At 37.0% G+C, this 27,332-nt stretch overlaps 1 protein-coding gene across 4 annotated transcripts in view; it reads right to left on the bottom strand.

The window, feature by feature from the left end:
• atxn1a (ataxin 1a) overlaps positions 1–19,435 on the bottom strand; it is a 109,444-nt gene extending 90,009 nt beyond the window's left edge. For all 4 annotated transcript variants that reach the window (XM_051871822.1, XM_051871823.1, XM_051871821.1 and 1 more), the window contains exon 1: positions 19,225–19,435. The gene's annotated coding sequence lies outside the window, so the exon portion shown is untranslated. The remainder of the gene's footprint in view (positions 1–19,224) is intronic.
• Positions 19,436–27,332: the final 7,897 nt, after the last annotated feature.

Genomic DNA, 27,332 nt, shown 5'->3' with positions numbered 1-27,332 from the left:
ACTGACGGACACGCGTCACTTTTTACTTTGAAACATGCAGCACTCACTTAATTAAATCATAGCCTTTTGATTTAATAATATGTTTAATAGTCAATCACATTAAGCTATATCTTGATTCTTGTTTTCCTGTGCCCAAATTTAAGACCTCTTGAAATGATAATTAAGACTTCTCTTACAACATTTAAGATACTTAAGACTTTTTATAGCCTTAACTTTGATAATACTGAATTTAAGGCTTTTTAAGGACCTGCTGGGACCCTGCTATATGATCACTATTCTGTAAAACTAGACACAAAAAGTGTGTGTATGTGTACAGCAGACACATCAGTGTTTCTCAGTTCTTGTATCTGCGGGTCTCTGTTTGCGATGACCCTGCTTATGTAATGAAGGATGCAGAGACACACAAACTTACTCTAGAGAGCTTCTTGCTGTTGTTACTTAAGGCATACTTGGTCTAAGGATATCTGCTGAGATTTGAAGCCTTCTGGTGTCTGGCCAGCACACCAAGGTCTGAAAACTTTCCTAAATCCCAGGGGGGGAATGCAGGCCTCTGTGATCAACAACAGCCACTGTTGAAAGCCTAGAGAGCTGCACGTATGTGAGTGTATGTGGAAAAAGCAATGGCATCCTGAAGAAAGAACAGGGAAGTGTAGCTTACTGTAATAATATAAATACTAAACACAAGTGTTTGTGTTATCATATTTAATTCTAATATATTCTTTTTCGAATATCGCAAATTTGCATAAAAAATGTGGGGGGAAAACTGGCATGGCAAGTCAATAAAACTCCTTTATTAACAAGCTTTTCTAGCAACAAAATAATGCATGGTTGAAATGATATTCATTACTAATTAAATAAATACTGCAGTTCGAACCCTTGGGATATATTTTTGAAAGAAATCTCTTATGCTCAACAAGCCTGCATTTATTTGACCAGTAAAAAACGTAATACTATGAAATATTATTACAATAAAAAAAAAATAAAAAAAACACTTTCTGTTTCAATATACATTTTAAAATGTAATTTATTCCTGTGATGTCAAAGCTGAATTTTCAGCATCATTAGTCTTCAGTGTCACATGATCATTCAGAAATCACTAATATGCTGATTTGGTGCTCAAGAAACATTTATTATTATTATCAATTTTGAAAACAGTTGTGCTGCTTAATATTTTTGTGAAAACAGTGATATATTTTTTAAGGACTACTTGATGAACAGAAATTGGAATAGAATAAAGATTAAATTTTTTTTAACATTATAAATGTCTTTAAAACTGTCACTTTTGATTATAATTATAATATAATAAATAAACATGAATAATAAATTCACAACTCTGCCATTTTATTGGGAGAAAAATTCATATTTTTCCGTAAATAATGCTTCATGGCCCTTAAAAACATATATATGACCAATAATATATTTTGTCAATACAATCACCATGGGCTGGTGTGGCAAAAAGTTAATTTTAGACCCTGTAAATAACGCAACTGAACTTTAACCTCATGGTAAACAGATATAAGACTCCTGAGAGGTACTAGGGATCAGGGGATCCCCCAGCTGAAGTTTCACCAATGACCCCACTAGTTTCCACAGACCATATCGCTTGCAGCTCATAACGTTCAGTCTCCAGCCCACACAACACGCTTACAGATTTAAATACAAGAACACAAGAGTCCCGAAATAGCTCTTCCCAGCATACACTTACCCTCTATAGAACCGCAGAGTACACACCCATTTCACACACAGCGTAACATAAAAGCGTGTAAAGGCATCTTACCCACACACACACACACAAAAACACAAGGTGACACACTCCCACACAAACATACATCTCCTTGACAGTCCATTCTGAAGATGAAAGACTGAAAGTGGGGCAGATGATGACAAGAAAAAAATGAAAACGACTGCAGTGGTAGAAATGAAAAGACCCCCCCCATACGCATAAATACACCAACACAGCTCCACTTCATTATACTGTCCCATTCAAATTCACATCACCAGGGGGAACGGGCCAGTCAGCCCCGCAGAACCACAGAGAAGCACCGGGATAATTGATAAGTAATTGAGGGAAAGATCTGGGGTCTTTTAATTAACCATAAGAGAAACGCTGCACAATTTTAAGAAGCGGTTACCGAGAAGCCCTTAAGAAGAATTCCCAGATTAGACCGCAGTGCTTCATGTCTTTTCAACTGACCTATTTAATGGAAAAACTTCTTATCAGAAACAGAAATACTACCATCTGACCCCTAGTGATTAGTTAACATGATTAAACTGCTGTGAGAAAACTGAATAAACCAAGCGAAAGTGGAGAGCTTTATCTAAGGAAACACAGCAATTAGTTGACTTTGATAAGCTACAAATTAAGATAACATACATAATTGATTATTAATTTTTTTTCCAGCTTTTTGAAAATAATAAAAATATTATAAAACAATAAAAAAAATTACGTACTATGAATAGTATTTTTTACCCTATTATATTTATGCTATCTAAACTACAACAATTATTTATTAATTGTTTTTTAGCTGTGACACAATGATAACAATTGTTAGAAAACAAAAAAAAACATGTATTATGACTAATAATATGATAATTATTATTAATTCCTTTGTATTTATCTTATTTATGCAGTTGTTTTGATTCCTGTTGTTTTTATTATATTTATGCAAAATTGTTTTTAAGTTAAAACTGTTCCAAATGTCTTAACAGTAAAGCCCAAAGTTTAGTTCACTTTTTACGAGTACGTGAGGGTCAGCGCAGTGTGTATGACGTGAATTTCGGCATCAGAAGAGTACGCACGTACTGTACGCGCACCGCCGGATTTTTGTAATCACATGTACTTGTTCGACCTGCACGTACATGCGCATTTAATTTTTTTTTTTCAGTAATTAGTTTATCCACAAGGTGGCAACCGTGACCCTGTGGGCGTCGATTTACAAGGTAGTCAAAGAAAAACTACATAAACAGAACAGACCGGAACGCATGCAAGCTACAGCGACAATGGAGGCCTACATAGACGAGAGATTGTGCGAAGAGGTTAGACAGTACCCTTACTTGGACAACTCTAGCATGAAGGAATACAAAGATGTTTACATGGGTTGTAACTCGTGGCGAGAGATTGCTCAAAACTGTGCATGCACGTGTACGAGTCAAATGAAGTATACTTTGCAAGGCTGTGCGTTCAACTGTGCGCGTACACTAGCGCACGCGTAAAAAAGCGAAGTATACCCAGAGCTTTAGACATAACACAAAATACTAATTTGGTTAAAGTTTAAATGGTCCAAATTGCTCATATGAGAATGAATGGCTATGAAAAGTAAACAGGAATAATAATGCAAAAGCATATGCTATTGAATGGACAGTGATGTAATGGTGTTGTTGAGTGCTATTCTTTGGATAACTATAGATAACTATAGAGATTGGTGATGGTCGAGGATAGTTATCTAAAGTTAGAGTCCCGCTAGGTCCCAATTTACAAATGAATGTGTGACTTGCCATGAAATGTGGTTCTTCTGAAAAATAGTGAGACTGAATTTTTCCCCCCCCACACCAAACAGCAAAAAAATCCTCAGAATGCTTAATGAATGGCTGATTTATCCTCTGAGATTTGGGAAATTGGAGTAACTATGGGAAGTTGGTGTAACAATGTGTAATTCCTTTACAATGCATTACAAAATCTGCCCTCAGGCTTAAAAGATTAAACATCACCACCGACAACAACAACAACAAGTACACTGCTTTCTAAGCTAGAACAGGCAGGATTGAGAAATATTACTATTGATGGAACGATCACGAGCTACACTTGGCAAACAGACTGTGAGAATTCAATGAAACCTGCTAATCTAGCAACTTCTGAGCAGTTAGAGCGAGGTCTACGGCACATCATCTGCCAACGTTTTTCACAGAGGAAACTATTTGGAAACTGTTACGTTCCCTTGTCTTTGGACTTGAAAGTTTGAAGGCTCGCCGGAGAATGGGAAAGAATGTCTTTGTGCTCAAAGTAGACAATCCTTGAAATTGCGAGTCTACCATATAATGTTTCTCCAAGGGTGGGTTCCTGTCAGAGAATGCTCAAAAAAAAAAAAAAAAAAAAACACTGCCTCTTTTCTGAAGTTGTTCAAAGCCCAAAAAATACAGTGCTGTGTTCCACAACACACCCCATATTTTATCCCGCTGTCTCTCTGTCACCGGCTGAGAGAAAACGCCAGAGCTCGGCTTGTGCTCGAACGTTGAGGTAACTAGTATGAATATGTTGCTGAGACTGAGAACACAGGCGACATGAATCAAATCATTTCCCAACAGGAAAAAGAAGAAGCCCCCAGCCCCTTTCTGGTATGCCTTTCCTGATGTAATCTCCAGAAAAACACAAGCACACTCGGTGAGATGGCTGTTATCCCAACAATGACCCCGACCACAGCAAACAGCCGAGGAAAACTGACCTCTGAGAATAAAGTTCACGGACACTCAAGGTCAAATCATCTCAGCCAGCGTCAACTAGAAATCCTTGTAAGATAGTCTCCGGCAGCTCGTTATGCATCACATACTGACCTTTACTTGAATCACAATCGCGATGAACGTGGGAAGGTGTCAGACTGGCTTGGTTTAGTAACAAGTATCGTGGCATGGCTGGTGCTACACTCAGTTATACCAGACTATCTCCATGAGTTTATCTATTGCTCATGCTAAAGGCTGAACTAAAAGCCTGGTACTAGCAAGGGATCAAAGTCTCTTTAAGACAAGTCATTTAACTCGGCGGCCATCTTTAAAACACCTCTCAGGTATCTATTTTAGTCATGCAAGTGTTCGCCAAGCTTGCAGTTATATTTCATATTTGAAATGAAATCAATGGTCTCATAAATTTTGTTTATAAATGCTCAAACATGACAAAAAAAAAAAAACTGAATTTTTCAGGCTGGACCAAGCTAATGCGTATGCGCAGTCCTAAGCGCGTCTCAGAACACTGACTGTTTCTATAGAAACCGGAGCTTCTAATGGCAGCTGCAGTGACACGATGACTTTACCAATCAGCAATTGGTTCTTTTATTTAGAAGGCGGGACTTATTCAGCCATATTGTGCATTGCACTTTCTCCTATTCAGTGATTCGGATTGCATGTCAAAATGCCAAACTGCTGAAATCACGTGACTTTGGCGCTCCAAATCACTGATTTGAAACAAAAGATTCGAAGCAGTGTTTTGAAATCGGCCATCACTAGATATCGTTGAAAAGTCATTATTTTGTTTTTTTGGCACACAAAAAGTATTCTCGTTGTTTTATAATATTAAGATTGAACCACTGAACTCACATGAACTGTTTTAAATATGTTTTGAGTGCCTTTCTTGATCTTGAGAAGTTCAATGGCATTGCTGTCTATAGAGGCCTTACTGAGCCATCGGATTTCATCAAAAATATCTTAATTTGTGTTCTGAAGATGAAAGAAGGCCTTATGGGTGTAGAACAACATGAGGGTGAGTAATAAATGACATTTTCATTTTTGGGTGAACTAACCCTTTAACATGTCAGCTGTGTGGACGCAAGGGCTGGGTATGTTGAAAGAAACAGTGTAACTGAAAAGTATCACGTCTCATGTAATTGCTCAATCAGTGTTTCAACTGCAGAAAGACGTCAATAAAACAGCTTGTAAACAATGTCACACAATACATTTACTTCAGGAAAGCCATTCAAATTCAATGACCATAAACATGATAGTTAGCTAGAAAAAAGGAGTGGAGCATTTTTCTAAATATGTGCGCTATATTACATGTATTAAAAAAAACTTTATTTTTGGTTTTCAGCTAAATTTAAACTTTAATTTTGGTAAAAAAAAATCATTTTAGTGCATTACTAGTACTGTCATGTAATGTTACATTACCCTAACTAATTGGATCCAGGGCTTTGCCAAGTAGATTGTGCTCTTGGATCAACATCATTTGTTGGTCCTAGAACAACTGTCCTGTTAAATAAACATAAGACTCTCTAACCCCAAACCTAACCCTAAACCTAAGCCAACACTTTATCTACCCGTACAGTCAGACTTGATAAGAATGTGGTGGAAGACCCAAGCCCAGTCTAACCTTATAATCTGATTGGTTGCTTGAGGAATCTGAAATGTTGTTCCAGGACCAACAAAGATGCTGGTCCAGGAACATGTCCTACTTGGCAAAATCATGCAATCATGCAGGATCCCCCAGACTTTAGACTTTACACTGCACATCGTGGCAAGTATAATTCACCCAAAAATGAAAATTCTGTCTTCATTTAGTTATCCTCATGTCGTTTCAAAAACATTTCTTCAAAAAAAAAAAAAAATACATTAAGGTATTTTGTTTATATATGCTTATATGTGAATAAAAGCCTACATTTTTATATGTTCATCATTTAAAACAACTGTGTCTCTTTAGAAGACTAAACCGCTAAATGCATATGGATTACTTTTGCGATTGTCTTATTGAACTTTTTAACATGTGAAAGTTTATGTGATATTTTAAACAAAGCTAATAGTACTACATTAGCTGAAAACATAATAAGATTACAAAACATTTAATAAACAAGGTACTTGATGATGGCAATCCAGTTCAGCTGAAATCTGTGATAAAATCTGTGGTAATCTGTGGTAGAGATTTTATTAATATTCTGAATTTGAATATTTTCTCTTTTCATTTCAATGAAATTTGTTTTTGTCATTTTTATTAGTTTTTGTTTATTAAATAGGTCTATATCATAATTTTCATTTCAGTTTTAGCTGTAGATATTTTAAAATGAGAATAATAGCTGAAATAAAATAAGTTTATTTATTATTTTTTTTTTTAAATATTTCCGCTTAAGGTTATTTTATTTCAAGCAATAAAAGTTGTTTTATGTTTTTAGTTTCAGCTAACTTTAATAACCCTGGTGCTGATTCCTTGCAGGCTTTGAACATGTCCCACCCACCACCGAAGAATGAGTGATTTATAAAGTTAGTTATCTAGAAAATGTTTTCTTTTATGGTCTTTTCTAATGAGATGGATATCTGGCTGCATTCAGACAGCTGAAGATGAGAACTCGCCCTGTGCCCTTCCCTCGCGCCTGCTCTCCTTCTCGCCTCCAACTGTGAAGGGTAAATAAATAGCAATTCCGGACGTGACATGAAATGTTTAACAGAAGCAGTGCCAAGGCTGTAGTATCTATTTTGCATACCACACCTCTCTCCCTGGAAAATACCACTTCAGACACAAACAAAAAGCCCTCAGAACTGATCAATCATTCTTTTTGTTTGCGGATATGATGCATTTTATTTCATGTATGGGAAAATTCTCTTTTACAGTGCCAGCTAAACCCATTGACTTTATTTACTACGCTCAAAATGGATTTCCATGATGCCCTTAAAATGAGACGTGCATTAAAATGCATGCTGGGACGAGCAGACCTCTTTAAACCTGCATTAAGAATCAAGTGTGGATCTGCAGATGTCACAGACGGCTGACATTTCAGGAACAAGACTCAGCAGATCGACAGCAGAACATCCTCATGCCGTGTACTACAGTGACCCATTTTCCATATGGTTTCTGAGATGGCGGTTTCGGTTGGGTAACCATCACAAGAAGAGTAGAGTAAACAAATAAGATATCTGGACTTCCTGTGCAGTAGCTTATGGTAAATATTCTCAGTCACTGCTGACACCTGGGATACCGCTTTACACGGTGGCCTTCAGATTAACCTCATTCATCTGTGTCAGGCCTCATCAGTCCACTGCCTGCTGCTCATTCAACCTGCAAACCTCCCCATCCCAAAGCTGCTTCAGCACGCTGACAGCTGTTGACTCTGTGCAAGAGACAGCCTATTTAGCAAGAACCTTCACATTTATCATTAACAGGCTTTTTAGCTAAGATATAAAAGCAAGCCACTGGATTTTTACCTTTTCTTATAAAAGTACATTTTGTATGCAAAATTACAAAAGTTACTAAGGTGTTACGGGCATTGCTAGCTGAATGCATACTGTAAAAAGAGTTTCTATGATATTTTGGTCTTTAGATATGGCTTGTGTCCTTCCTTCAAGTGATTTTTAGGGATGTACATTATATCAGGACCATATCAGTCAAGAAAAGAAGTTTTTTTTTTAAATTCATACATATGCATATTGGATATTCATCGGCCAGTATTGGATATTAAATTGTTCATGCTCATTTCCTCTATTTTACATTTAGATTACTTTTCTTACGCTCACTTAAAATTAATCTTTAAAAACACTTATAATTTAATAACACAGTTAAATTGAAACTTCAGCAAATTTGAATTTCAGCATTTTGCATCATTTAAAAGGTGTCTTTTATTATGATTTCACTTTTTTAACTTTAGTTAGTGTGTAATGTTGCTGCTTGAGCATAAACAACATCTGCAAAGTTACGACACTCAAAGTTCAATGCAAAGGGAGGTATTTTCTTTTACAAAAATCACTTTTTGAGGACTACAACAAATGGCTGGTAGAGACTACAACAAGTTTTTTCCAGGGTTGATGACATCACAAACCCCAAAATTTACATAATCCCTGCCCCCAGCGACACGCAACACGCCATGTTGGGCTCCTTTAGAGAAGAGGAAGAGTTGTTGTAGTAGAGTGTTGTTGACATGCCGTCATTTTACGCCGGACTGCTTCACAAACGAGGGTCAATTCAACGCTGGATTTGCACAAAAGATTAACATGATGATACATGCTAGTCGAGGAGTTGAATGAATCAACTTAACTCCACAACAACTACATACATTTATCCACTAACCATTCAGAAACGTCCAGTTGCATTCTAAAAGTTGTAACTTCTTCCTGAGTTTCTCTATCAGTGTCCTGACTTCGGTTTGAACAATGTAAGGCTGAACACTGTTACTGACAATCGTCATTTTGGCTGTGTGAGATTCTCCAGCTTTGTTGTTGTTGAGTGACCAAAGCGCGAGCTGTTAAAGCTCTGCCCTCTTCTGGAAAGCGGGCCGGGAGCAGCAGCTCTTTTGCATTTAAAGAGACACACAAAAACGGTGTTTTTTTGCTCACATCCAAATAGGGGCAAATTTGACAAGCTACAATAGATGATCTGTGGGGTATTTTGAGCTGAAACTTCACAGACATTCTAGAGACACCAGAGACTTATATTACATCTTGTGAAAAGGGGCATAATAGGTCCCCTTTAATATTATATATTAAGATTTATATTATAACATAAATAGTATATATTTAATATTATGTATTATTATAGCATAACAACAATCATAAAATAAACAACAATTTAGCAAATTAATATCCATTTTTCATACAGTACATTATAACGTTGCAAAGCTTAAATTCACTTTAGCATTTAACAATTTTATTTTTCATTTATTTAGACAAAATATTGTAGAAATTTAATCTCAGTGCAAGACTAAATTTTCTCACCTGTTTTATCATCTGCTAGGCATAAAATTTAAGTCAGATCACTCAGAAAATTAATAACACACCTCTCATCAATAAACCACATGATTTGAGATATCATGTATGTGGCACTAACATGTCACACATGAAGGCTATTTAATACTTAATACTCAGGTTCCTAACCTTAAGCATGAGCAATAGTAATAATACCTACTAATAAAAAGAATACTGATATGATACAACTAACAGTCATTAAATAAGACTTATGAGATCTGTGATCTTCTCCAAATTATTTGAGAGCTGTATAATGGTAATGAACACACTCAATTGTTCTCAATGTGCCCACGTTGACAATTTACGTTTTAAGTACCTCTGGCTGACTCAGACACACATTGTTGGAGGGATAGATGGAAAAAGAAGAAAAAAACAGAGCGGTAGAGATGCGAGAGGGAGGAATGCTTGTCTGACTTGGCTGACTCCTCTGAGAGTCTCTCTGGAAAGACTTTACGGGATAACTCCACAAAAAAAAGGGGAGCGCCTCTCCCTCCAAAGCTGGCGCATCTCCATCACTCCAATGACATCACTTAAGAGGGGAAATGGGACGGAACTGGGATGGCCTTTCGCTGGTTTTATCTCAGCGTGAAGTATTTTGCTTTGCGTCAGCCTGGTTTTTTTCTGGTCCATCTCCCCTTTGTCAAAACCACACTTTGTCTAAACCACACTTTGTCTATTCAAGGCCAGCGTTAACTTCAGGAAATTCCTTCAACGTACTGTAACTGCACTAAGTACAGCTTGTAGTAAAGTCCCTGCACCCTGCCCAAAAACTCTGCGTTCTTTCCACAAAATTCACCAAGGTGAGGAGTTGCTAGGGACTTCACGTCACCTGAATAATACAGCATGCATTTTAAGGAAAGACTCCATCATGCCAAACATAACAGTGGTAAGGGTGGATTACGGTATTCCATGGATTGTTTGTATCCATGCAGTTTTCCTGCTATTGAATTCTTCTCTCGGTGCATATCCTCCTTTGTGCTGGAAGTATTCAATCCTGATACCCGCTGTGAGACCCGTGATCCTTATAAGGTCCCACTACATCCCACTCACCTGGCAAGGTGGAGACATCTTCCGGTATATTCCCACCTCTGGGGCCCAATCCTTTGTGACAGTTGCGATAGTCTTTTCTTTCTTCAGTTGTTCAGCAACTGAAGTGTGAGCTGTTAAAGCTCCACCCTCTTCTGGAAAGCGGGCCGGGAGTAGCAGCTCATTTGCATTTAAAGGGACACACACAAAAACGGCATGTTTTTGTTCACACCCAAATAGGGGCAAATTTGACAAGCTATAATAAATGATATGTGGGTTATTTTGAGCTGAAACTTCACAGACATATTCTGGGGACACCGCAGACTTATATTACATCTTGTAAAAGGGGCCTTTAACTTTTTTCTTAAGAAGATTTTAGTGAATACATTCCTCATGGAATCCCTACCTCAGCCCCTTCACTTTCTCTTCTGATGATCAAGCTGTCACTCCAAGGGAGTTTAATCTGTAATCCCGCCTTGTACTGCATGATACATGAGGGTAGACAGAAGTATGCTTTGCGGTTGGAGAACACTTGGTGGTCCTATTTATCTGCCTAGTTGCATCAGGAAGGATGGCATCTTGGCTCCACGAGAATTTTCTTCATTTGTGTGTTCTCTGCTTCAGGGCTTATAACATGCTGGTCAAATGGTTCCAGCTGCCCTTTGTTTATGAACTATATGCAAAACAGTTCAAAACAAGCTAAATTTATTGCCATTTCAAAACGTAATACATATCAGATGGAAAGGAAGAAGCAGAGATGAGATATTCGGCCACATAATGCTCTATTATTTAGTCATTTTCATACTAAAAGAATTACTAGTGACATGAAACATGAGACTGACAGTATGGAGCCTAAAAATAGGTGGGCAATTTTTCCCTACCAAGTTCCTCATTACAAATAAGGCAATTCTAGTGCCAAACTACATAGCGAATGCCATTAAATATGAATGAAGGCCAACTGCTGGGATAAAAAGGTTGAGAGACATGAATGTACACTAACACTGCACAGAGGTCTAGCTTTGTGCAGAACCTCAATAACAGACTGATACATAATTCTTTTGCTATGTATGTTGAGAATGAGACTTTTAGACTGTCATTTTCCTGAGGGGTGTTGCACAATGATGAACTGTGTAACATACAACTGGGAAACCTTAAAGAGATAGTTCACCCATAAATTAAAATTTCATCATTGACATTTTCAAAATTTCATTGTCATCATTTATTCATCTTTGTGTTGTTCCAAACCAGAATGACTTTTACTAAGAACAAAATGAGATTTTTAGCAGAGATTTTCCCCACACAATGAAAGTAAATGTTGACCACGACTGTTTTTGGTCAATAAGGACATAAATTTCAATCTGTTCACCACACTCAGCTTCAGATGACCTGCAAAATAGTGGAAGGGTTATTTATGATTCTTTTTTATGGTGCCTTTTTGGTATTTTCTGAACTTGGCAGCTCTTGGTCAAGTCAAATTTATTTATATTGTGCTTTTCACAATATGCGTTGTTTCAAAGCAGCTTTATAGATCAATCAAGATGTTAACATTTATAATATCTTAATATCTTTAGATATATCTTCACGCAGCAAAGATTTGCTATATAGTATAAATATTGCTTTACATGAGATATACTACATAGCGCATAGCTGTGTGATACTTGGCCCCCTTTCACTTTCATTGTAAGATCAGCATGAATATTCTGCTAAACATCACTTTTCTGTTCCACTGAAGAAAGAAAGTCATACAAGTTTGAATAAATGAGGGCCGAATTTTCATTTTTGGTGAACTATCCCTTTAAGGAGGCTCCAAAAGAGAGTGCTACTTAAGGCTTTCAAAAACAGGCCTTTTCCATGACAAGCTTAGAGAGGATTTTCATCGTGTTCTAAACCAGCTGCACATGAGCGTGAAGCTTTGCTCTTCTTTGTTGCTTTCATGGTGAAAGAGTAGCATCAATAGTGGCTCTACTGTCTGGATATGCCCAGAGGGAGCACCAAGCATACAGATATCCACACGAGAGGAGAACAGCGGCCCATAGAGGGGTCATCGATCCCCACACTGGCACAGAGCCGCTACACTATTCACACTCTGCCATTCAGAACTTATTATCGATTTCTTCTGAGCCCATCTTCACTACAAAGTCTCAGATCAGCTGATGCTTCACGCGCACCTGTTAAGCTGCTACTTCCAAGGTAGGCAGCAGTTATCACGTAGGTCGGAAACAAAATACGGAAGTAGACTAAACAAAACAAATAAACAGTAGTTGTACAAGCTGATAAGCATTATTTAATATGCCTGCATCACTTTCACACAGCCTTTGATTTAATTATGCATGGTATATAAAAAATAATAGATTAATTTACATAAAGCACCCACAATGTGTGAATCATAAGCTTTATATTTGTTGACCAGAACCTTGTTGTACAAAATGCATTAATGATATACAGCACTGGAATCAGCAAAATCGTTCACTTCAGTCTAAGGCTGCATGAAATATTGAAACAAAATCAATATTGCAATATAGCTTAATGCGATTATCTAATCGCAAAGGCTTCGATTTATGGTGTTTCAGAGTGAATTGATTCATTTACTGTGAATCGAGCCGCACCAATATCATGAGCTGTACATGTGTGAACATAATGCCGCACCAAAATTCAAGCTTGATGGATTAATGTTCAAAAATGCTGAAATTAGGATGTAAATATTAGTTACAGTGTAATATAAAATAAATTAATTTGTATTATTTTTCTTAAATATTAGATTTTTTATATAATAGCACAACAGTATTATTGAAATTTATTTTATATTTTGTTTAATATTTTAATAAAAACCACAATAAAAATCATAGTTTATAGTCATAATGAATGGGTCAAAAGTGGAAAGCCATTTTTTAAACTCAGTCTGTTAAACTTATGGTAACTGAAATTGGTTTAAGTTGGATCTTATGAAAAGTACATCAACATTTTTCAAGTTTTTTCACATTGTTAAACCAAAAAACTGACTCAAAAAAAAAAAAAAAAAAAGAGTAAAAAGTAATTTCAGCTTTTTAAAATTATTTTCTTTTGTATGCAGCAACACAATTATCCCAATCACTCTAGAATAATTACTTCTTTGCAAATAGAGCTATTCAAATCATCCGGTGAAAATTCTGTATTTTTTCATTTGCCAATATAGCCTATATTGCAGAAAAAAAAATCATTTTTCCCCCCCCAATATCATGCAGCCCTACTTGAATCTACTGCAGTGTTGCCTTCCACCAACTTGCACAACCCAGGTATCACTGAGAATTTCACCACTTCGCTTGATCATTCATGTGCTTTTAACTCAAAATTACAATATTTCTGACTCGTTAAGGCCACATGAGTCTTAAATGGGGCTTTAAAAGACTTCAAAATGACTCCTGGCTCTCCAGAACCCACATACAAGTATGTTACTCTCCAAGCTGTAGAGCCTGGATATGAAGTCTGGAGGCTTGTATGTGATTTATTCATGCAAGTGCTTTATTTTTAACTATGCTTCTAGATGGATGAAAAGATTTATTGATGATCCTGAAGCGCCACACTTTGACAAAAAGAATAAGAGGACCCAAAATAAAAAAAAATTAAAAAATTAAAAAAATCAGCACATTCACTGAACAATGAACAGTTTCAAGCACGTTCACGTTCATCACATTGTTCAGCTGAAAAATAAAAGCTTCAATTCAGGCTCTAGATAAAGCCATCATGGGGAGTCTAGAGGAAGACGAGCAGCCTGCACGCTGACATCCACTCATTGGAGAAAGGAATGTTTTTCATCTCGATATCAAAAAAAGCTCTTGAGCGCTGCAGTACAATAGCAGGTTGGGGATGTGTACTGCGCCCATGGAGGGAGAGTAAATGAATAGAGCTGAGAGATGAAAGAAAAGGGCTATAAAGGTCTGGAAACAGAATTGCTCAATCGATCCCATTCCTTGCCTCCTTCTCCCCACCTCATACTCTCTTCCTGCTGTGAGACTTTGACACTGCGAAAGGACGTTGAACTCCTGTAGACTCCCGTTTACACAGGGCACTAGCATCTAATCACAAGTGGACAGAGATACAGGTGTAAATGGGGTCCAAAATGTTCTGTGAACAAATCTCTCACATCACATTCAGAGGTAGTCGAAAACGCATGTGACTATGTTGCATTTGTAGTGTAAACTCTAATCTGTTCTGAGGCGTCCAGGGAAGCACTGAAGGGCCGCCTACTCACCTGTCAATCAACCACTGCACTAAAACAAGGATTTTAAAGTCAACGTGAAATGAAAATCTATTTTCTTAGTGCATGTTTTTGATATTGTAAACAATTCATACATGCATGTTACATTTTTTAAATTATTTTTGACCTCATAATTTTGAATCAAAATGTCATAAATGGATCTTTGGGCGAAATTACAGACTTCTCTCTGGTGGTGTACACAGGACTTCTCCATTTCGTCTGCATAAACTCTGTCCTGCTCTTAAAAATCGACCACAAGCTCACATCCAGATCTGCTTCCAAACCAAACAACAACAAATGTTTCACTCGGATGTATGTCACAATAAGGAAACAAGATCTGCTGCAACTTACATTTTACCATGACTTTAAGCTTTGCCAGATACAATATGATGACATGTCAGTAACATCATACTTCAATGCTTCTTGCTTGTCATGTGACTTAACATCAAGTAGTCATAAAGACACAAGCACCACTGAGGTTTTATGTTAATGATGTGGCACCATAATTGAATATGGGTTCTGTATACGTGTTGTTTCCATTTTAAGCTCATTGGAAATATGCGCCTGTGACATTTCCGCAAAATGATTTTTCATTGCTTCTAACATGTTTTGCAACACTTTCGAAGGAAAATGTGTTCAGTTTTATCCTCTATCGTGTTTTAAAAAAATAACATACCACCAACACTAAACACTTTAATTTATCGTGACTTATAGTTCACGGAACTGTTATCGAGCGATCTGCATCGTAAGTGCAATGCTGTACCAGGTGAGCTATCGAGCAAGTTTACTACATCAGAAAAGCCATTCATGTGGATCTGTGATGCAAACATCAAAATTAATTAGTTTACAAATCATGCACTATGGTAAAAGTGTTTTGAGGTCATAATAACATAGCATTGTGCAAGGAACCATGTGAAAATAAGTCATTATTAATCAATAATCATGATTTGTGTGAAAGAACAAAAGTTGTTGGTGTTTACTTCCTCTAGTGTTCATTTCAACTGGAAACTGCAGTGAATTGTATGTACTGGAGTTTTGCAAAAAATATAGATAGAGGCATGTATGTCCAATGAGCATAGGTTGATAATGTACAAAATACGAAGACTTAAAGTTAAATTGAACCACTGGACTCCTTTTTCCAGCTTGAAACTTTTGGACCCCATTGACTTTCATTGTATGAACAGCTGAAACATTTTTATCTTTTGTGTTCTGCAGAATAAAGATAAACGCAACAGAATGGGTGAACTATTCCTTTAAAAATTATGCACAAACATCACATGTGTGGCGAGCTTAAAATTTAAAAGTATATATGGAACATGCTACCAGTTGTAAACAGCAACAGATGGCCAATTTGTGATCAAATAACCAAGACAGATTTCAATACCAGGTGTAAACACAGACTCCAAGTATTAGATTTAAGGGGCAAGACTGTGGAATGTCCTCCCTCAAATTTCAATCACAGAAAAAGGTTAGAGCTCAGAGAAAGACTTGGCGTATCATTAATTTGCCTTTTATGCTGCAGAACAATGCGTCCCATGTCTTGAGTTCATGCATGCATACCTGTGAGGGAGTGTACTTCAAGAGCTTGCCTGGATAGGCCTAACTTGAGACTTATTTTCCAGCAAAGGGTGAAACCAGGTTGACTTAGGCTCCACCCCTCCAATGTGTAAACAAACTTCTTGTCCAGCTGGGCCTACTCGCCCATTGGCTGATACTGTCCCTGTCAATCACAGTGGAATTATGTAAGCAGTGTCTGCAGGTGGAGGTGTGTCCCTCCATATTTCACTGGCACTCGAGCGTGTCAAGTTAGCCTTGCCTGCATCTGTCACAAACTCATTTGAGTTCATCAAACTCAATTCCATTGACACTGTGGTAGTTTGAACAGCTACTAAGGAGAAGCAAGAATGGGCACTTCATAAGTGGCAGGTGTGTGTGTGTGTGTAAACCTGAACAAATGAGCAGACGCACTAGTGCACTTGTGATTAGGCCATACTCTGTGTCTTAATTACTGCTCATTAGCATTTAAAAGTAAGTGGTACCGGGGACATCAGAGATTTGCTTTCCGAGTTATAGCACTGAGCAATTCACCGCTGCACAAATCCCTCTGAAAAAAAGCATTCACTACATAATCAGAGCAGACAGCTTAGTCCCCAGGTTGCAAAGGGCAGCCCATACCGTTTGAAATGTATTACAACCAAACAAAAAACAGGGGAAACACTAATCCACTCGCTCTCCGAAACAACAGAATTTTTATTAAAAGCGCTAGAATTTCTTAATCATCCAAGAGCCTTGAAAATGTACACTAATAATAAGCATGAAATCCAAGCATGTGGCAGCAATACTCTGCAGAACACAGTGAAACTGTAGCACGGTGACCCTGCAAATAATCCGCCTTTATTTATTTGAACATGCTGGTCTTTCAACATTCAACGTGAGAATTTTTCGCTCTGTAAATGTCATTTCTCACTAAGGCTTTCTTCTTTCTTTGCCTGTTTATGGCATGCAAATTCTAAAAGTGAATTAAATCTCTTCAAAAACTGAATCTGAATCTATTTAAACAGACCTTTGGGAGTAACAGTGTTTCCACATGAAATTTTTTGCTTCACTTTATCTGCAAGTGTCCTATAAGCTGTAAATCTGCACATAACTAAATCCAAAAATGAAAGCTATATGTTGCATAGAACAGAATAGAACAGAATAGAATATGCTGCATTTGTCCAATCAGCCATAAAGTCAAATAAAAAGCCAATAAAGTCCATTCAAAAGTGAAAGCTATACATATATTGCATGGTACAGAATAGTATATAGTATAGTATAGTATAGTATAGTATAGTATGTGCATTAAAGGATTAGTTCACTTTAAAATGAAAATTACCCCAAGATTTACTCACCCTCAAGCCATCTTAGGTGTATATCACTTTCTTCTTTCTGATGAACACAATCTGAGTTATATTAATAAATATCCTGACACATCCAAGCTTTATAATGGGAGTGAACGTCCCGCACTTTCTTCAACGAGTATGAAGAAAGTGCATCCATCCATTATAAACGTGGCTTTAGGGTGAGTAAATCTAGGGGTAATTTTCATTTTAAAGTGAACTAATCCTTCAACAGCTGTAAACCTGTGCACAATTATCTAAAAATGAAATTAAAAACGACATTTATACATTTCAGTATAGTTTAGCATACACAGTACAGTGCAATATAGTAGTATAATACATAGTATAAGCAACTGTCCATGAGCCATAAACCTATATCCACAATCAGCGCAATTCAAAAGTCAAAACAATGTGTTACATAGTATAGTGTAGCATATCATAGTATCCTGCATTACAGTACAGTAATATATGACATATGCAATGAATCGTTTCAAAGTAATCTCTATTCAAAATGGTCAAGGCTATATGCGCAATATAGTATAGTACAGTACAGTACAGTACAGTATAGTATGCAACTGCACAAACTCAAGGCTATATATTAATGAACAGAACACACAATACAGTATAGTATGTGACATCGTGATACTGACCCTTACGAAAGACCTACTTAAGGCTGTCTTAACCAGCTGTTTACATATTCAACGCTAAATTGCACCGTTTATTTAGTAAAGCAACAAAACCCGGCACTGCATGTCGGTCACAACGCATAGAGCGCCCCATCAGCCCTGCCAACACATGAAATATACACAGCAACAGATCATTATATAACCAGCCGGGATGAACCGAGTGACATCACGACGGGATACACTCAATGGCTGCGTCTCCAAACCTAGTAAGGCTGCCTACCTAGACAGCAGTATTGGAGTCAATTCAGAACGCGCCAAACAAATCACACTGCGTTTTATGATGCCTAAAAATAACGCTCACTAGGTATTGAAACACAGCCAGTTTGTATTAAAACACAGTGGGAGTGAAACTGAGACAAATTTGTTGTAGCCTACTACTAGTACGGGCTATTCACAATTAAACAGACACGTCGTCGTGGATTAAACTGTGCACACGGGTTGAAATCGCAACTCTAGTACAGACTTACTAAAACTTCCGCGATTGTGTTTTCACATCAAAAGCCTTCCAGCAACAGTGTTGACTCAGCAGAAGTGCGCACAGATACGGCGATTGACAGTGTCTTTAAAAAGTACAGCTGACTGATCATTAATCCACCGGTAAATTGATGTTTATAAGTCTATCTGGAGCGATGAATGAAGGCGGGGTGGCGCAGTTACTCCAGCCCCGGCGAGAGCGCTCCCTGCTCGGGCTTACAGCTCGCAAGTAACCGCCCCGCTTCCCGTGCGCTACTTCAAAGTAGTTATATAATTTTTAATCGAGATGACAAACAGCACATCTTGTACATTTCGCCCGGTCGAATGCAGACAGGATGACATAATAATTAGTGCAAATGTCACAGTAAATATTTACAAGGGTTTTTAAATAAACGTCATACTGTTCCTCCTGCGTCTTTTAGTTCCCAGCCATTATTCCCAGATAGCAAGCAAACCCAAAAGCTAGTTTTGTGCTGGTTAAATAAATGCATGGACTTACTGTACGGTATAACAGACAGGGAAGCGCGAGGCTCTCCGTGTTGCCAGGGCTCCGTGCGTTCTCGCGCACAACCGGTGGAATCGTCTCCCCTCCGCTCGTACAACGATGTCTGCTGCAGCCCGAGCTAATAGCTCTATCTCTCCGTGCCCCCACCTCCAGCGAGTGAGTGAGTGAGTGAGTGTGTTTGACGGAGGGAGTGAGTGTGTGGAGGCGTGCGTAAGAGTGTGTGAATGTGTAATCCAAATATGGAGCAGTTGGCCGGCCCAGTTAAAAAGAAGGGGTGGGAGGTTGTTCCATTAAAAAGTATAGAAAAACATAGTGACGTTAAACAAATCGTATTTTAGGTTTTTTGAACGTTTTTAGAGTTTAATATTACAGGTCAATGAGTTTCTCGAATCTAAATGACAGAGCAGGTGTTCCGCTAGTACAACAACACTGTGTGAAGTTGCACTAAATGTTCAGTTCGCTCAGAACAGGGAACGGGAAATTGAAACGGAGTGGAGCTGAAACGCTGAGACGTGAATCTCTGTCACTCCGCTCCACTTAAAGTGATCCAGACCGGCTTTTAAAGCTAGACGCTGTGGCTTCTTTTGGAACTTTGTCAGCGATAGTTATTAGAAGAAATGTACAAAATGGACGATTTTTGTGTGGAATGTGTGTTGCTCGATATGAAATTCTCTCTTATATTACTTTTTTATGAAAGCAATATAACAAAAATATAACAAATATCAGCACGTCTGTAGTTACCTGTGGCCTTGTATTATTATAGAAATAAATGAATTCAGTGTTGCCAACTATTTTCGAAAGAAAATAGGAAAAGCCAGCCCAAAAAGTCGCTAAATGTCGCTAGATGACGCCATGGTTAATTTGCATATTTGTAACGTCATCACATCGTACTTGCATTCTGCCTGCCTAATGTTTTCTCTCCTAATCTGTGCTCACATACTGTAATATAATATAATATAATATAATATAATATAACCAGATGTCTAATAAAGCCGTTTTCTTTTCCTATATATCTCATTTCCCCGGTAGTATATATATATATATATATATATATATATATATATATATTTATTTATTTTTTTTTTTTTTTTTTGTCTGAGGTTTGTCCAAAAAGTCACTAGATTTGTCACTAGGTGCTTTAAAAAGTCACAAGATTCGTCACTAGGTGCTTTATTGATAAAAAGATGCTAAAGGGGTCGCTAAGTTGGCAACACTGACTGAATTATCCGCATGAAACCAGTTCAGACCAAACCTGCAGCTGATTTCATTGGTCAACTTAATCACTCAGACACCTGTCAAGAAAAGTTCAGGCTTCATGGATTCGTGGTGCAGGTATGACGTCAGAACCCGGAAGTCTAATTTGCCAATGGTTCCTTCGAGATTTTCCTATGGGGTTTTTCAATTTATGAGTAAAATAAAGCCTGTGGTAAACATAACTTGATGATTATTTGACGTTTTGTTCTACAACGTACACTGCACACACTCACACCCCAAGCTGTTATATATAGGTACTTATTGAAAAATGTACATTTTTAAAAAATGAACATAACCTGCTTAAAAATTTAAAATTGATTGGATCGTTGGATCATTGTGTTTTGCTATTGCTGCCCCTGTGCCAGGAAACGCATCATCAGAGAAGAGATCGCTGCAAGTGGGATTTTGATTAATGATTACAAGGGCACATGAATTTAAAAAAAAAAAAAAAATATGAAATGCATGGATAAATCATTTATAATAAATACTGCTATATTTCATTAAAAAAAAAAAAAAAAAAAAAAAAAAAACAAGAATTGATTTCATGGTGACTTTAAGGTTAAGGTTAGGGTTAGGCTTTAGCGTTGTGTAGTCAATCATCACTGATTGACATGACCAAAGAAATCTTTAGAATCGGCTGAGGTGCGGGGTTTGCACATATTATCCACTTATTTAAAATAAGGAAGTAAGCCATTTCCTCTGAATGTGCAAGACTTCCGATTCATTAGCCACTATAGGTAAATACTTAAAAGAATAACGAAGTGCAGTAAACGATAAAACTATTTTCGCCACAAACTAGTGTTTTTGATTACGATAATAAATTAAAATAATGTGATAACAAATACCAGTTTACAATATGAAGAGACTAAATAACAGCTAAAATAACTGGAAGCAGCTGACACTGTAAGCCTTGCACATTCAAGTTGAAATGGCCAAGCCCCTGTAAATACTGAAGTAAATAGCCATATTAAACTAATTTTCTGTTCTGCTTGAGTAGAACATTCTGTTTTAGCCAGAAAACACAATTCAGATATGCATGATTATTGTTAATTTTGCTAAGACATACCAGTTTAAGTAACAATGGTAGTCTATAATATTTTCTTTGAAAATTTACTCTTGCAATTTAAACCCCATTATGAAGGTGAATAGAATTAGACTAAATGTTAAACGCATGCACTCACATACACAGACACATTGTGGTCAGCGTTTGGGAAGGGACTTTCCAGAAGAGTTTGCTCCTGTGTTTCTATGGAGACTATAACATACCCATCCTCCACCCTGAAATACATCAGCATATCTGGAGTATTATTTAAGAGTTTCAGCTCACAGCATTTGGTCAAGAATTTTGAATTTCACAGCAGTTTGTCAAGAATTTTGAATTTCACAGCATTTTGCATGTTCATAACCTGTAAATACAGCATTTGAAAACATCGCCAAAACAGTCAGATCTTTAGGAATTACAAGTGCTCACTATCAAAAAAAAAAAAAAAAAAAGGAAAAGATAACTCAGACATATTATATGTAACAAACCAATATGATTTTCTTTCTTCTGTGAAACACAAAAGGTAAATTTCTGAAGAATATGATGACTGCTCTTTTCAGTATAATGAAAGTGAACTGGGTTTATCAATTCCCAAAATGACAAAAAAAAAAAAAAAAAAGTAGTATTACAAAAGTAGTTTAAGTAGTTATTTACTGATAATCATCTCCACTGAAGCACTGAAATAGACTAGAAAAATGGTGCATTATTACAAAATGACATTGGTTCTTATGCATCTTGTGAACAACCTAGGGCTATCAAAATTAACGCGTTTTCAGTTTTAAATCTTCATTAAAATATTGAACGCAATTAATGCAGCATCCGTTTTTTCATCATCCTTTAGCTAGCGTTACATTTATATTTATATATATATATATATATATATATATATATATATATATATATATATATGTGTGTGTGTGTGTGTGATCACACTATCATTCATTCAAGTCCTATTAAACCATTCAAGCACGATAAGCTGCAAAAAAAAAAAGAACTTAAATCTGTACTGCCGCGCTGTCTGTGTGCGCTGGCTACATTGAGTTCTCTTCACGCTTGAACGTACAAGAACACACAAAAGTATGGCAAAAAAATGCCCACTTTCGAGTACCCTCATAAGCATAGTCTTAAATAACTGTAAAGAGTTGTGATGACATCGGATGTGTCAGATCTTAAAGTGACAGTAGCCTAATAAACCTGCTGCTGTGATGTTTGTCATTAATGTTAATCAAAGAACAAAAGACAAAGAGAAAATCACTCACTGCTCTTGACTGAATAAGTTTTGTAGCTTTAATAAGGATTAATCTATTTTTAATTTATAATTTATGCAGTGAAGACTGTGAAGTGTTTGATAACTTTATTCATTTTCTATATATTTCCTACCTGTTAGGTCAAATATTTAAAATATTCTGTCTTTTATGTTGTTTCTACATTAATTTGTAGACTAAATGTGAAATTATTACAATACAAAAATATATTAAAAACTTTAATGTTAGAATGTGAATAATCGCGATTAATTACAGAAAAATGTGTGATTAATTAGTTTTTTTTTAATCGATTAACAGCACTAGACCAAATATTTAGTGTCTAATGAGCTACAGAGAGGTGAATAACAACTTAAACTTACAGTAAATTTGTTCGTCACACAAATATCCTTCAGAATACTTGGAATATAGTGTGCACAAGTCATATGAACTGCATTTTGACAGCCCCTTGTCACTTTTATTAGTAAGTAAATAATGAGTAGGGCTGGGACAATACATCGATTCTTAATACAAAGAATCTGGAGCGATTCTGATATTTTCCGATGTATCGCGATTCTCTCTCGAATCAATTCTGAGCGTAGTTTTTAACAGCAGATGGCACTACATGCTTTATAAACACCCATACTCTGTTTGCTTCCAGTTCCTTTACACACACCACTCAAACCTAAAATAATCATTCATAAAGTTCGAAAAGGTTGAAGCGAATTACAAGGGTGTTCGCAGTGGGCTGTGTTTACATTAATCTTGCGTCATAAAAGCATTCTGAGCCGAGGTGCAAGTATATTTAACCACTTACAATCGCTGTCCAGCACTCTTCTTCATGAGCATTTGAGTATGAGGTTAAAAACTAGCATAGAGCGCCATCTGCTGTTAAAACTAAGCTCAGAATCGATTCGAGAAAGAAAATATCAGAATTGATCCAGAATCATCACAAATCGAGATTCGATGTATTGTCTTTCGCAATCTTCCTCAGAGTTCTTCTTTCTCTCGCTTCATTGCGGGCTTGACAAAAGTGCGCATCAAGGGGGCATATTAGCCGCAAAGGGGGTGCTGGAGAGCACCCTTCTGAAACCTAAAATGATGAATTAGACACCCTACGGTCTTGTATAAACTTTGCCATTTGGGACAGGGCCAAAGACTGTTGCTAAGGATAAGAGTGAGCGTATGTGCATGAGTGAGTGGCAAGGCCGCTCTCTGTGGATGGGCTATTGATCTTCTGTGAGGAGGGCATGTTTAGGCCTCTCCCTGTGGGCTTGCTGCTGTTTACACTTAGTGCCCTAATGATCAGCCACTGCTTCTCCAACCCACTTCCACATCATACACCGCCTGCCGAAAAACAGCATTATTCAATATGAAAATGAGGGATGATGGAGTTGCGGCAGCATTTTAACATTTCACTTTCTCTAAATACCGACAGACTGAGTTGTCTGTACCTGTTTTCGCACCACACCCAAGCACTGAGACTATCTGCCTGTCAAATCCACAGCACAGTGTGCACAGCACTCCTTCCCCTGGCATGTCAGATGTTCATCTGTATATCAGCTACGCACTTTATGCCAGTCCTCTCTCCGCCTGCAAGCACAGTCACGCTCGGTAGGCATCTTGTCAAGTTGTATTCACTATGATGGAGGGACGTGTTGATTCCCATACCTTATTTCTGCTCTATTATCGCAGCCACAGCTGTCTTTAAGTTGAATAGAGTTTGGGTTGTCTGAGGAAGAATGTGTGCAGACTATGGGAAATGAAAGAGGGTTGTTTCTAAATGGGTTTCATCAAGATGTCTGCCCTCTGCTGGTCACAGAAAGAGATTTATTGTCATGCAAGGTCTATAAAATAAGTGATTTTCTAAAAAATATTGTGAAATATGAGGGGTGGGTCGATGAGAAGCAAGTGTTACAACAAAGAAAAGGAATAATCTTTTAAAAATCTATTTAATCTAAATGTACTCTTCGTATTCATGCTGGTTTCCAATGGTTTTGACAAATTATAAGATATTTGCCATGAACCATTTATACGTAGATACATCTTTTGTTTTTATTTTTAAATATATTTTTCAAGGTAAAAAGTTTTTCATGAACTATTAATTCATAAATATTCGTTTTTGGGGAGTTGCACCTCATGACTTTTTTCAAGTATTCATTTAAATATTAATATTTTCTAATAAATAATAAAAACTTTAATTTAATGAGGCCTTTTTTATGTTAAGATATCAGTTGTACTTGTATCACCTTGTTATTTTAAAATCTTCCAAAAATTATGATAAATATTAATTTGTAAATCATTATAGGTGTATATAAGGCAGTTTATGTATGAATTGCATTTTTTAAGGTTATTTATTTGAATAAATTAATAGATTTGGACAAAAATAGTGACCCAAAAGTAACGGCACACATTAACATAAAATAGAATGAGTTTTATACTTTAATACTATGTTCAATACTTAGGTTTATGAGGGTTTTTTACTAACTCAAAGTCAAAAATAGCAATTTCTCATACTTTGGCAAACAACACATGCTTAGCAAGCATCAGTTATTACACATAATAATAATAATATAGCAGAAAAACAGTGATTGATGTATTTTTCATCATAGTTCCTGCAATACTTGATGGCTCATGTTTCTGCTGTACGTTGAGAGAACTTTATATTAGAAGATGTTCGGCTTAAGCTTTTAGCAAACAGAAACTGCCCACATGAGTCTCTCTAAATTAGATTCATCTGTTGTACAAACTTGACAGGGAAAATGTTCCCTTATCAGCCCTCACTCTCTATCTCTCACTAAGCTCCTTATGAGTTTCCACTGTAATAATAATTTATTGAATGTGAGATTGTCATGTTGTGATAGTGGATAATGCATCACTAAATCAAACCTCTTCTGCATTTTTCACAGTGCAGCGCATACATGTGCTGGACTTCAGAGAACGTCTGTGTGGATGATCTCTGTACTTGTTCAACATAAGCATTTGTAAGCTGTAAACAAGAGAACAAATGTATGTGTGGGTGTTTGCTATTGCACTCTTCTCTAAGTTTATTTTACACTTAAATGAACTCAACAAATAAAGAGTGCTAAGGGATTTATCTTGAGCAATTTTCTTACATCTACAGCCAGAACACTCTCTCCTCTGATCTTTAGTATAAACGCTTGGACCGCCTATATAAACAACTGTTACTTAAATCATACTAAAAAAACAGCTTAAGAGTTTTCAATTTATTACATATTAATGTGTGGATTTAGTTGTGTGTTTATAGCTATCCTGACACTGTATTATGACATCTGTTTGTGTTTGTAATAAATTTAAAGTTCATATTCATGTCATATGAAGGGTGGTCTACACATGCAGATGTTATTTCCCACCAATTCGACAAATAGGCCTACAGAATCTGTTATTTTATAACTATATTTAATTTGATACTAGGTTTGACTGACATTTGACAGGACAAAAATAGGAAAGAGGGATGTACTGTTGTTTAGAAGTGTGAGGGAGAAAAGAACTACTGCAAATCATCTGTTTAAAAGTCTTTATGTTTTTGGGGGTGTTTCCTTTTATATATAAATATATAAATGTTTCAAAAGATTTTTTGTTAAAGAGAGGCCATATATGCCCTTTTAAAGTCTCGATTTTGTTCTTGTGGTGTACTAGAATAGGTTTTTTTTGCTTGAATGTTCAAAAAACATTTTTTTTAACATATTTTACATTGTTGCAGCACCTCTCTTCCCAGTCTGTCTGTTTATTTCCTTTCTCTATGAAGCCCCTCCTGTTGAAAAGCGCAATGTGCTCTGATTGGTCAGCTGGACCAGTGTGTTGTGATTGGTCAACCTCTTCAAACATGTATCAGAAATGCCACGCCCCTTACCATAACCGTGAGTTTCACACACTTAAGTCCAAACGATGCTTCACTTTACTTCAATTCACGTGACGCGAATTTCGTCATCATAAGAGTATGCGCGTACTGTATGCACACCGTCGGATTTTTGTAAAGGCTGATTTATACTTTCGCGTTGAGTGTACGGCATAGCTACGGTGTAGGTTAAGTATAGCACGCGTAGCCTGACGTGCACCTCTCCAAAAATGTAACAACACGTCAATTCTACGCGGACCGCAAGCGTTGTGATTGGTCTGCTAGAACCCCTCCCTCGGGTCAAAAAACTGGCGCGGAGAAGAGCGAGCGTTTTCAACTTCCATAGGAATGAAAAAAATCCTGTTTCAGGGGACACGCACCGTCAAGCTGCAACAAGTCTTTGCCTATTTGCCACCACCACTGCTGGACCTTCTCTGACAATGTACATAACAAGCTTCTTCATCTTCGGCTTTTGCCTTGATACCAAAGTCCCTTTCAAGGAAAGTCTGTTCACTCAGCAGCCATATTTGCAACGCCTCTGGACAGCTATTTCGGGCATCCAAGACCAAGTCTTATCTATTTGAATGGGGGAATCCTGAAATCTCAAAAACTGCTTGGTGAACTCACAATTAAATAACATATTTCAAATCAGCAACAACATCTGACATGAACTGTCCCATAAATGTTGTTTCTTATGCTCAAATAA

This window comes from Ctenopharyngodon idella, chromosome 19, assembly GCF_019924925.1.
Source record: "Ctenopharyngodon idella isolate HZGC_01 chromosome 19, HZGC01, whole genome shotgun sequence".
NCBI classification, from domain to species: Eukaryota; Metazoa; Chordata; class Actinopteri; order Cypriniformes; family Xenocyprididae; genus Ctenopharyngodon; species Ctenopharyngodon idella.
Note: the sequence above shows the minus strand (reverse complement) of the source record. Positions and strands in the feature narration are given on the sequence as shown.